Source organism: Pseudorasbora parva, chromosome 8 (assembly GCF_024679245.1).
Source record: "Pseudorasbora parva isolate DD20220531a chromosome 8, ASM2467924v1, whole genome shotgun sequence".
Taxonomy (NCBI): domain Eukaryota; kingdom Metazoa; phylum Chordata; class Actinopteri; order Cypriniformes; family Gobionidae; genus Pseudorasbora; species Pseudorasbora parva.
This window is the reverse complement of record NC_090179.1, coordinates 48,173,724-48,185,440: the sequence shown is the minus strand read 5'-3', so window position 1 is coordinate 48,185,440 and position 11,717 is coordinate 48,173,724. Positions and strand designations below refer to the sequence as shown.

The following is an 11,717-nucleotide window of genomic DNA, read 5'->3' as shown; positions in this document are numbered from 1 at the left end:
TTCCCCACACATGAAAAAAAAAATCAATAGACGAAAACTTTTGTTGAAAGAAAAAGCCTGAATACTCTTCAAACTTTGGTTGAATTATTAAACAAGGAAAAGGATCTTCGTAATCAGGGATATTTGTCCCTAAAAAAAAAGTCCTCTAACATCATTTTTTCTTCATCCGTAAACACTTCTTTCAACTTAGTCAGATATCTAGTCACAAAATGAACATATCTGATTCCCAATTTTTCCTTTACAGCTTCTACATTCTTAAAATGAGGCCCAGCTATACACAGTAACTGATTTAAAGTACAAACTCCTGAGTTTTTTTAATAGATTACTGAATCCTGGTAAAAAAAATTGACTCTGTAAGATCCAGTCTTGCCTTAAAGATCAAAGGTTCATTAAGCAGCCAAAAAATGGAATGACAATTTTCATTCCTCTGAACATGAAAAAAACTCCAAATGTTGAAAACATGCTGATAAAAAGATGACAACTTTGAAAGATCCAGGCACTTAGGGTCCATTAAAAATAAAGGTTTATCCAGTCCAAGGTTTCCCACAGTCCTAAATAAAGCACAACCAATCGCCCTCCAGCTTGCATTTATAGGTCCATCAAGAAGTCTTTGTAAGAAAAGCAGCCGAAAAGCTGCAATTCTGCTCTGGATATGAACCAGTCCTTGTCCCCCTTCTTCCTTGGGTAAAAATAAAATACTCTGAGGAATCCAATGGAGCTTGTCCCAAAAAAAGTCAACAAACACTGCTTGAATCTCAGCTATCAACTTCACAGGAGGATCGATACAAACCAATTTATGCCATTAAAGTGAAGCCACCAAATTATTTACAATAAGTGTTCTTCCCCTATAAGACAAGTTTGGTAGAATCCATCTCCATTTGTCTAAACGATCTTTAACTTTTTGCAAAACCCCATCCCAATTATTTTGTACAACATCATCTCCCAAAAAAACTCCAAGATATTTCAAACCCCACTTATTCCAACACAAACCTTCAGGAAGAATTGGTCTCCCTTCATTCCAGTCCCCTAATAAAAAAGCTTCACTTTTTTTCCAATTTATTTTTGCGGAAGACCATTTTCCAAAGTCTTCTATCAGTCTAGATAAAACATGTATGTCATTTTGTTTATTAATAATTACTATAAGATCATGGGCATAACCTGATAAGCAAACATTAACATCACAAGATGGTATCCTAACACCATCTATATTCTTCCTGATTGCTTGTAGAAGTGGTTCAATAGCAATAGAATATAACATTCTTGATAATGAGCATCCTTGTCTAATACCTCTATTGACCTTGAATGGAGCGGATAAGCCACCATTAATCTTAACAAAACTCTCAATGGCACTATAAAGAATTTTAATCATGTTTAAAAACTTCTCCTTAAAATCAAAAGCTTTTAAAACATTCCATAAATAAGCATGCTCCACCCGATCAAACGCTTTCTCTTGGTCTAAAGACAACAAACCACAATTGATATTAAATAATTTGGAAACCTGTATAATATCTCTAATTAAAGAAATATTGTCAAAGATTGACCTGCTAGGTATGCAATAAGATTGATCTAGATGCATCACCTGCCCCATTACCTTAGTCAATCTGTTAGCCAAAGTTTTAGAAAGTAATTTGTAATCACTGCACAGAAGGGATACCGGCCTCCAGTTCTTAATCTCAGATCACCTTTTTTTCGGAAGAAGAGTAACCACTGCCCTTCGGCAGCTCAACGGCAACCCACCTTTTAGCAAGCTGTCATTGAACACCTCCAGCAGGTCACACCCTATCTCCGACCAAAACGCTTTCAGAAAATCCACTGGAAGCCCATCCACACCAGGACCCTTTCCAGACTCCATGTCTTGGAGTGCTTTATGGAGCTCTCCTAGAGTTAGGCTACAATCCAGTTCTACATTGGACTTTTCTGAGATCTTTGGTAGATCATCTAAAAAAAGGAGATTTTTCCCCCCTTCCGGCTTAATTTCACTTCTGTACAGGGACTGATAAAACCGAATTGCTACCTCAGGAATCTGTCTGGGATTAGATAACTGTAATGATGAGTCCACAGGTTGAGGATCCATATGCAGCTTTATTTGACTAGCACAAAGGTAAAACAACAGGCAGAGGTCAATCACCAACAACAGGAACAACCAAGGAAAGGCAGAGGCGTAGTCACTGGATAGTTAGGGGGTCGAGGCAGGCAGCAAACCAAGTCAACGGAATGTAGTCGAGCAAAGCACAGGTCAATGGGCAGGCAGCAAGGGATCAAAACCAGAAGTTCAGTCTAGAGTCGTACACGGGATAAACAGGAAACATGCTCAGAGTTGTCAGCAGTAGCAAAACAAAACTTCGCAGTGAATGACAGAGTGAACCTAGTTTATAAAGACTGAGGTGATGAGGCTAATGGTACTCAGGTGTAAACAATGATGGCTGGTGAGTCAGGGCAAAGGATTGTGGGTAATGAAGTCCGGAGGGAGGATTAATATTCAGGTGAGGGGGCCCTCTGTTGGCGATCGGTGGGAGCCACAGAGGCTTGATTTGACAATAACAAAGTACCATCCTCAGAACGCAGAGCATGAATTAAACGTGTCTGCCCGTTCTTCTTCTCATGACCAAAGAAATACTTGGATGATGCATCCATCTGATCAATATTTAAAAAATGAGTGCTTTATGCCCTAACAGCTCCTTAAGTTCATTTTTTTTTTCTAAAAAAGGTTTCCCTAAAATTACTATCATTTGAGGTTTGAGAAATTTTTTGTAACTCCATCAATTGTTTCTCAAGCATTTCTAAAGAACGATTCAATTCTTTTGTGACATTTTGAGTGTATTGTTGTGTGAACTGTCTTATCTGCACCTTGCCGTAATCCCACCATTGTTGTATTGATTTAAAAGTAGATTTCTTATCCTTAAAACCCTTCCAAATGTTTTTTAAAAGATTCAATAAATAATTTATCATTTAAAAGACTCGTATTAAAATGCCAATATGCACTTTTAGATTTCACTGAACTTAGCATAAATTTACAACTGACCATATGATGATCAGTAAAAGACAGAGGTGTGATAAAACATTTGTTAAACACATTCAAATGATGTTTAAAAACATAAAATCTGTCTAACCTAGCCAATGACATATAATTATCACGTACATGAGCCCATGTATATTGTTTTTCATTACCATTCATAACTCTCCAAATGTCACATAAATCATACTTCTCAATAAGGTGAATTAAGCGCGAAATAAAAAATATTCAGTACAGCAATTTTTTAAAGTTGAACAAAGAGTATCTAAAAACAGTAACCTCTCTATAGGTGCAGTTGGAGTATACACACAGATAAAAACAAACACAAAATTTTCATACACAGCTCCGACTTTTAACATTTTACCTCTCACAATTTCCTCCACATCATATGAAATTGGTTTAAAATTCTTACTAAATAAAATGGCAACTCCCCCACTCACATTTGAATAATGACTTAACACAGAAACTTCACTAAATCCCTTCATCCAATCAACCACATTATCTTCACTACTATGAGTTTCTTGTAGAAAAGCTATGTCTATGTTTTTCTGTTCAATTTCTTCAAAAATCTGTGCTCTTTTTCTAGAATTATTTGCACCATTAACATTCATAGACGCAACTATTACTACTAGCACTCGTAAATCACGCTCTGTACGCACGAGACGCCGCAATCCTAATAATTTGCGCTATATCCTAACATCCTCTTCTACTTTACTCTCTATTCCAATTGGTCTCTGGAATTGCCAGTCGGCTGTAAACAAAGCAGACTTTATTTCATCTATTGGGACTCATTCTCAGCTTAGCCTCATGGCCCTAACTCAAAACCAGGATCAAACCAGAGGACACTGCCACTCCTGCAGCCCTCTCAACCAATTATACTTTTTCACACACTCCTCGGCCTATTGGGAGGTGTGGGGGTACTGGTTTGCTTATCTCAAATGATTGGAAATTTGATCCATTACCATCTCTACCGGCCATTTCATTTGAATCGCACTCAATCACGATTACTCACCCTGTTAAAATCCATGTGGTAGTGGTCTATCGACCTCCAGGTCACCTCGGTAACTTTGTGGAGGAGTTGGATGTGTTACTTTCTAGCTTCCCTGAGGATGGCACTCCTCTGATTCTGCTTGGTGACTTCAACATCCATCTTGATAAACACCTAGCTGCAGACTTCAGCACTCTACTGACTTCATTTGACCTTAAGTTAGTATCTACTACGGCTACTCACAGATCAGGTAACCAATTAGACCTTGTCTACACACGCAACTGCTCCACGGACAACACTTTAGTTACTCCATTACACACCTCAGACCACTTTCTCATCACTCTTAACCTCATACTGACTCCTGATACAACACGCACTCCTACACAGATTACCTTTCGGCGTAATCTACGCTCACTCTCTCCCTCTCGCCTATCCACTATGGTTTCATCTTCACTCCCTCCAGCTGCTCAGTTCTCAGCACTGGACACTAACAGTGCTACTGACACTCTTTGCTCCACTCTAACATCCTCCTTAGACAGTTTTTGCCCCCTTTCCTCCAGACCTGCCCGCCCCACCCCATCTGCCCCCTGGCTTTCTGATGTTCTCCGTGAACATCGCTCTGGACTCAGGGCGGCAGAGAGGAAATGGCAGAAATCTAAAAACTATACTGACCTTACCTTGTATCAGTCTCTTCTCTCTTCTTTCTCTACAAATGTCTCCACTGCTAAAACAACATACTACCACAACAAAATCAACAATTGCTCTGACTCTCGCCAACTCTTTAAAACATTCTCCTCTCTCCTTTGTCCTCCTCCTCCCCCTCCTTCATCAACTCTTACAGCTGATGACTTTGCATCATTTTTCACAAACAAAACATCTCTCATCAGCAAACAGTTCTTCTCATCACAAACTGACATGCACATCTCAACAACTAACACGAACACGCTTCCATCCTTCTCTCCACTCTCCGAGGCAGATATTTCTAAACTCATCCTTTCCAATCACCCTACTACCTGTCCTCTTGATCCTATACCCACTCGCCTCCTTCAGGCTATTTTTTCTTCAATCACTCCTGCACTCACTCACATTGTCAACACTTCTCTTCAAACAGGAACCTTTCCCACAGCATTTAAGCAGGCTCGGGTACCCCCGCTGCTTAAGAAACCCTCTCTGAATCCAGCACTTTTAGAAAACTACCGACCGGTATCCCTTCTGCCTTTCATTGCAAAGACCCTTGAGCGAGTTGTGTTCAATCAACTCTCTATGTTTCTTGAACGGAACAACCTCCTAGACAACAACCAATCCGTCTTCAAAAGCGGCCATTCGACTGAGACTGCCTTGCTCTCGGTAACTGAGGCACTGAGACTGGCAAAAGCAGCTACCAAATCCTCAGTGCTCATTCTGCTGGATCTGTCTGCTGCTTTTGACACAGTTAACCACCAGATCCTCCTGTCAACACTTAAGAAGGCGGGGATCTCAGGAACTGCTCTCCAGTGGTTCAGGTCTTACCTCTCTGGTAGGTCCTACAGGACCTCTGGTAGGTCTAAGTCACATCATCTAGCTACTGGGGTTCCCCAGGGCTCAGTCCTTGGACCACTTCTCTTCTCCATCTACATGTCATCATTAGGTTCTGTCATTCAGAAACACGGCTTCTCCTATCACTGCTATGCTGATGACACTCAACTCTACTTCTCATTTCAACCAGATGATCCTACAGTCAGTGTTCGTATCGCTGCCTGTCTGACAAACATTTCTGACTGGATGAAAGAGCATCATCTTAAACTCAATCTTGCAAAGACAGAATTACTTGTTTTCTCAACCAACCCAGCACTTCATCAAAATTTCTCCATTCAGCTTGGTTCATCGACCATAACTCCATCAAGGACAGCCAGGAACCTTGGAGTTGTGATTGATGACCAGTTAAACTTCACTGACCACATTACTGCAACAGCCCGGTCCTGCAGATTTGCTTTATACAACATTAGAAAGATCAGACCCTTCCTATCAGAACAGGCTGCACAACTCCTGGTTCAAGCTCTTGTTCTCACCAGACTGGACTATTGTAATGCTCTTCTGGCTGGGCTTCCAGCATGCACTATCAAACCCTTGCAGCTGATCCAGAATGCAGCGGCGAGAGTGATCTTTAATGAGCCGAAGAGAGCGCATGTTACGCCTCTCTTCATCAGACTGCACTGGTTGCCAATGACTGCTCGCATCAAATTCTAAGCACTAGTTATCGCCTACAAAACCCTCCAGAAGCTTGCGTTCTGCGAGTGAGCGGCGCCTCGTGGTTCCATCCCAAAGAGGCATGAAATCGCTCTCGCGGACATTTTCCTGGACCGTTCCCACCTGGTGGAATGACCTGCCGATCTCAATTCGTGCTGCCGAGTCTGTAGCCATTTTTAAAAAACATCTTAAGACACATCTTTTCCAATTGCACTTGACCAATACAGAATAGCACTTACTGATCACCACAGCAACGACCAGAAAGCGCACACTCCTGGATCATATCTACGTCTCTCATCCGGATTTGTGCCTTCAGGCGGGTATGTTACATAGTTATCATAACTATCAAAATACAGTGTTCTGTATATTGCGTACGTGAGTTTTTGTTGTAGATGGCTATTGCTGCGTGTTTAGCTAGAATGCCATACAAAACCAACCCATTGGGCCACTGAATCTGCATTAACGACAACAGCTGGGGCAACAGCCTTAGTCCTAATAGGTTGTTATCATAGCTATCAAAATCCAGTGTTTTGTATTTACCGTACGTGAGTTTTTGTTGTAGATGTCTATTTAAAAAAAAAAGTGTACTGTGCTAATTAATTGAGATTTCTTACAGCTCTTACAGGTTGTTGGCCTTGTCTGTTTCGTTTTTTCTATTGCTCTCCCCTTTTTGTAAGTCGCTTTGGACAAAAGCGTCTGCTAAATGATTAAATGTAAATGTAATATGTACCTCACTCATGGTGAAAAAAATGAAAAAGAAAACCCACATTTTATCAAAGAAAATTCCTCTCTTCTTAATTTTATACACCATCATTATTAAGGGTGCTATTTATATTCCTCACAATTTTCTTCAATCTATACACTTCTTTGTTGGTAAAGGAGTCACTAGCCATCCAACTTTTTGCTTTGTCAACAAATTGTTTCAAGTCCGGAAAATATTCTTGCATTTTTACACCCCTTTTATTTTTTGTTGACCTGAGGAACAATGTAATGTCCTCAAGAACATAACTGCACCCTGCACCTCTGGGCGCAATTGGATAGACCTAAAACCAATCAGAGCGATGAAGGAGATGACGATTGGAGAGTGGAGAAACATCTGAGACGGCTCTTCTTTTGAGTTGTATTTGTGATTTAGAGGAAGATGTTCCAATGGCTTCTGACGACTTTGGCTGTTGTTGTAAAAGAAATATGATAATAGCTGATAATAGTGTCCATCAGCAATCCATCAACATTTTTGCAAAATTTGGAAACCCTAATATCATCTCAGACCGACTGAAACATCTCGGATTGACGGTCAGACAGAAAACATAATCTCTGACCGCATTTGCCCCCATTGTAAGGTATTTGTATTGTGATTAGAACGCGATTTGCAATATTTTGGTCATTCACACTGGCAGCGTTTGTCTCGCGCAGCTGAACCACGGCTCGTGTAATGCAAATACAGACGAATATTGTCCATTCTGTCACATTTTCCGGTGTTCTCCTCCGACACTGTCATTCTCGTGCTTTGATTCATGATGGTCAGCGCATCATATATGCTGCAAATGCGACCGTTTTCCCCTCTGTCCCAAAAACACATGCATATAACATGCTGTATATAGTTCACATGATAAAAGTAACCTTAAAGTTAAGATTTGCCTCTGGGTTTAATCATTTAAATGGCCCGGTGAAGTTTGGGCAGAAGCTTTTGGCAGTGATGTGCTTTCATGCATTTCATTTATTTTTTTCACAGCGCAGGATGTCATGTGGTGATAATGAAACTCACGGAACACTTCACTTCATGATTTTATGCTGACATGTGTAATTATTCATGTTAACCAGGTCAGTTTTATCAAGAACTATGCACTGTGGCTTTAATTCAGCGTGAGCAGCGCGGCAAAAATAGACTCTGCTCTGAAACGATCGCGGCACTGCCTCTTCTGCTCTGCTCCAGCGACGCCTCTGCGTGCGGTGTGAATGCTCTAATCTGTTAACATGGGCGCCGAAAAAAACACGGGCTGCTTACGCCCTGATAACACGTGCAGTGTGAAACCGGCCTAACAGTTCAATAAACCATGGAGATGTGTACAAACTAGTAATGGGCGATATGAATAATATGCAATATAAACAATACAAAATTAGCCTACGATAGAGATTTTACTTCTATTGCACTATTGCGATAATGTGTGTTGATGACGCAATCTACCCGTGAAACTTAGAGCCACGAGCTGCAACTGACTGCAACGCATCATCAAAAATCATAATAATCAAACTAAATCATGAAGATTATTAATGTTAATAGTAATATAGGGAGCCCACAACACCAAAAAAACATTCAAACATATATTGTCCCTGTTTTTCAGTTAATAGATAATAACAAATTAGATTTTCAGTGGTATTTGGACCACTCGAATAGGAAATGTCCGCGGTTTCCACTTCAGGAATCTGGTCACTTTATTGTGTGTTATTCGTTTTGTGTCCTTCTGTTATTTTATTCATCGTTAACAAACAAACCACATCCATCCCGCACTTTTGAAAAGTTTGCTACGCCCCTGATTCTAGGCCAAATCGCCCATCCCTAGTTCAAACTCTGACACACACACTCTCTTACACACACATACACACAACCACACACACGCACACACTCACACACTGTCACACATACACACAAACACACACACACACACACACACACACACACACACACACACACACACACACACACACACACACACACACACACACAAATGCACATACACAGTCACTCACACAGATACACATACACAGAAACTCAGACACACACACACACACACCACACACACCACACACATACATACACACACATACATACACACACCACACACACACAATCACACACACTCATAAACTCGCACACACACACTCTCCCTCACTCATACACACACACACACACACACACACACACACACACACACACACACACACACACTCATATTTACTATACTCGCATTTACAACTATAAATGTGCGATCTGTACAATGTAACATTGATTACACCCACACACACACACATGCACACACAGATACACTTACACAAACACACAGACAGAAAGAGACACACGTTTGTTTTTGTGAAATGTGGGGACATTCCATAGGCGTAATGGTTTTTATACTGTACAAACCGTATTTTCTATCCCCTTACAACACTGCCCCTAAACCTACCCATCACACACACACACACACACACACACACACACACACACACACACACACACACACACACACACACACACACACACACACACAGAGAGTCATACACACTCAAAATTTGCCTCAATTTCAAAGAGTAAATAAACGAGTAGCGGACATTACACAAGTCGAAGCGTCTTGGATTTGCTCATGCGCAGTACGGGGACGTAAGCGTTTTCAGACGTTTCAGTGTAGATGAACATTTTTTGAAAAACGATTGAAAATGTTAGTGTGGACGCGGAGCGTTTTTAGACGAAAACGCTGTTTTTAAATTTATCCGGATTAGTGTAGACGTAGCCTCACAAACAGACACTCACAAACACAGACTCACACTCACACACAGTCACTCACACACACACACACACAGTCACTCAAGAACACAGTCACAAACTCACACACACAGTCACTCAATCACACACTCACACACACATTCACTCACTCACAAGCTCACACACACACTCTCAAACACACTCACTCATGAACAAACACACACACAGTCACATGCACACGTTCACAAACTCGTGCGCGCGCGCGCACAGACATGCGCGCACGCGCACACGCGCACACACGCACACACGCACACAAACTCACATAACACACACACAACACACATATAACACAGTCACATATACACACACACACAAACTCACACACACACAACACAGACACATACACAGTCACACACACACACACTCACTGTGTCTCAAACACACTCACTCACGATCAAACACACACACAGTCACTTGCACATGCTCACAAACTCAGGTGCACACACACACAGACATGCGCACACACACACACACACACAAACACACACACGAACATGCACACAAACTCACACACACGCTCACGCTCACAAACTCACACGCGCGCACACACACACAGACATGCACACACTTACTCACTCATGAACACACACACACTCACAAACACTCACAAAAATACTTACTCATGAACACACACACACACATTCACAAACACTCACAAACTCACACAGTCACATAAACACACACACACATATATACAAACACACACTCACAAACTCATGAACACACACACAGTCACAAACACTAAAAAAACCCACACACACACACACACACACACACACACACACACATACAACATACACATACACATAACACAGTCACATACACACACACACACACACACACATATACAAACACACACTCACAAACTCATGAACACGCATAAACTCACTCAAACACACTCTCACAAACTTAGTCGCTCGCACACACACACACACACAGTCACACTCATTCACTCGTACACACACACACACACACACACACACACACACACATACAACAACAAAATCACACACAGTCACATACACACTCAGTCATGAACACAGTCACACAAACTCACACACGCACACACAGACATGCACACATACCCACAGTCACACACACAGACACAGACATGCACACATACCCACAGTCACACACACACACACACACACACATACACACACAGTCACACACGTTTGTTTTTGTGAAATGTGGGGATATTCCATAGGCGTAATTCTTTTTATACTATACACGTGTCCTCATATGTCACAAAAACATGCCCACACACACTCACAACACACACACACTCATAACGACACTCACTCACAAACACACGCACACATATATACACTCATACACACAGTCACACATACAGACACACCCTCACAAACACGCTCTCTTTCTCACACACACACACTCACATGCACACTCAGTCACATACACACTCACTCATGAACACAGTCACACAAACACACACACTCACAAACTTACACACAAACATACACACACACACACACACACACACACACACACACACACACACACACACACACACACACACACAGCATTACTCTCTTTCTCTCTCTCTCTCTCTCTCTCTCTCTCTCTCTCTCACACACACACACACACACACACTCTCATACACAAATACACTCACACACACACACTTTCTCTCTCACTTTCTCTCACACACACACACTCTCTCATACACAAATACACTCACACACACACTTTCTCTCTCACTTTCTCACACACACACACACACTCACACACACACACACACACACACACACACACACACTCTCATACACAAATACACTCACACACACACACACACACACACACACACACACACACACACACACACACACACACACACACACACACACACACTTTCTCACACACATTGGGTTTCCATGTTTTATGGGTCTTTCCACAGAAATAATGTTGTTATACTGTACAAACTGTATATTCTC

General features: G+C 41.4%; 2 protein-coding genes across 2 annotated transcripts in view; both read left to right on the top strand.

Moving 5' to 3' along the window:
- The window catches only part of LOC137084577 (NACHT, LRR and PYD domains-containing protein 12-like), a 391,414-nt gene that overhangs the window by 182,999 nt on the left and 196,698 nt on the right, over positions 1 to 11,717 (top strand). The window lies entirely within an intron of this gene.
- Positions 1 to 11,717, top strand: part of LOC137085253 (NACHT, LRR and PYD domains-containing protein 3-like) — a 142,133-nt gene that overhangs the window by 109,201 nt on the left and 21,215 nt on the right. The window lies entirely within an intron of this gene.